Source organism: Sitophilus oryzae, unplaced genomic scaffold (genome assembly GCF_002938485.1).
Source record: "Sitophilus oryzae breed Bouriz unplaced genomic scaffold, Soryzae_2.0 scaffold_556_pilon_pilon, whole genome shotgun sequence".
Lineage (NCBI taxonomy): Eukaryota > Metazoa > Arthropoda > Insecta > Coleoptera > Curculionidae > Sitophilus > Sitophilus oryzae.
The window spans coordinates 303315-305428 of NW_022147147.1; positions in this window are offsets into that span (position 1 = coordinate 303315).

Below are 2114 nucleotides of genomic sequence, written 5' to 3' on the forward strand. Positions count from 1 at the left end.
TTAATTTTATTACTTTAGTTCAAGTTGCATTATTTTAATGGGGTGTTAGTGAAATCATATTGAAAGAAGTAGTTTTGGAAGCCAATTCTTTCCAGTAATATTTCCCCAAAGAGTTGAAAAGCAGAACGAAAGGAATAGAATGTATTCACATTTTAATAAAAAAAAAAAAAAAAAAAAAAAAAAAAAAAAAAAAAAAAAATTATAAAAACAGTTCATACTTTTCTGAACTTTAGAACTTAAATTTTTAAGATCCAATTTTACTGTTTCTAAAAGCTGAACCATAGTACTGCAATTTATCATCCCACCACTCTCAGCTTATGTCCACTCTCAGCCATGAATTTCCAATTGCCAATTAACAGCCCCTCCCTCACATCTCCCTAGTATCTAAACAAGTGAGGGTGGAAATATTATTTATCTATACTAATATACTGTTTTATAGAAATTAGAGTTGATCCTTGTTCCTCCCAAATATTTTAAAAGACCATTAACTTGTGAGTCATATAATAGTTTAATGTTTAACAGTCCTCTGCCTCTGCTAATATATAAAATCCTTAAGTGATTGACATACTGATTAATCACGATCCTGCTCAAACCACTCAACGTAAGAAGCTCAATTTTGGCATACAGGTTGATTCTAGGGTGTAGAGGTTCGATAAGAAGGGATTTTTCGAAATTCCAGTTCCAAGAGTTTCACCCTCTCCAACCAAACCAAAATACCCCTCAGGTATTACAATATTTTTTATTTAAAAACAGTCAAGTTTCCAAAAAACCTTAAACACCTATAATTTTATTTTGTTTTTTACATATTTTGTGATTTTTTAAAATGTATTCCAGGTGTTTCAAAAATCTAATTGTTGATTAATCACGGTCCTGCTTAAAGCCCTTGAAAAAAGCGTAAAAAGCTGATTTTTGGAAAACAGATTGACTTTTGGGGTGTAGAGATTCGATAAGAAGGAATTTTTCGAAACTCAGATTCTAAGGGGGTGAAAAAAAAAAAAAAAAAAATGTTAAAATATTTTTTATTTAAAAACCGGTAAGTTTTTCAGAAAAAACTAATTTTTTTATTTTATTTGTTGTTTTGTAATTTTGCAGATTTTTTTATAAATTTATACAGGATGTTTCATAAGAGTATGACCATTGAGTAATCCACGATTCTGCTTAAACTGTTTGACGTTTTAAAGCTGATTTTAATATGGAATGACTGTGGGTTATCAGGGGATTCGATAAGGGAGGGTTTCTCGAATCTCAAAAAGAGGGTGAAAACGCCAAGAGGGTGAAAACGCCCTCAAATATTACAATGGCCCCATTTATTTAAAACAATGGTTAATTCTTCTGGGAAACGGCAGACAAGCATGAATTTGTGGTTTTACATATTTTGGAAATTTTTTAAAAAATGATACAGGGTGTTCAAAGTTAGGTGAATTTCTTAACCACGATTCTCCTTGAGCTTAAAGAAGGTTATTTTTAGCCAGACGGATTCTCGAAGTCAATTTCAAACGAGATGAAACTACCCCTCAAATATTACCAAGTTATATAATAATATCGCCATATTTTGTTTTTTCTCATGCTGACATAAATGTGAGAAAATTTTATCCAGTTTGTATGTTAATAGAAATTCTTGCTTTGCTTTATCATCACCATTACAAATGATTAATTCGACGCGAACGAAGTCGCTGGTACAAGCTAGTATCAATATAATACTAATCCGCAATGTGCTTCCTAGAGATAAAGAACATCATTACTTATTACTACTAATATCTTTACTAGTTAGTACTTATAGATTTTAAAAGAAACTGTCTGTTACCTAAAGTTGAAATGTAACTTCAGAGAGACCAAGATTTAAATTTACTTATAATTATATATTACTTATTATATATTACTAATTTTTTGTGTTTGTGCATATAAACACAAACACAAACAATGTTAATGTTAACTTTTTTCTGTAAATAAACAATAGGGTACTAAATAAAGTTTTGTTTATGTATATGTATTGTATTATTAAATAATATTATGGCTTTATACGCACTATTTAGCATCTAGTAATAATAATTATGCACTAAATAGACGTAATTAACCAAGCGAAACGATCTCGTTGCATGGTCAAGTATATAAAA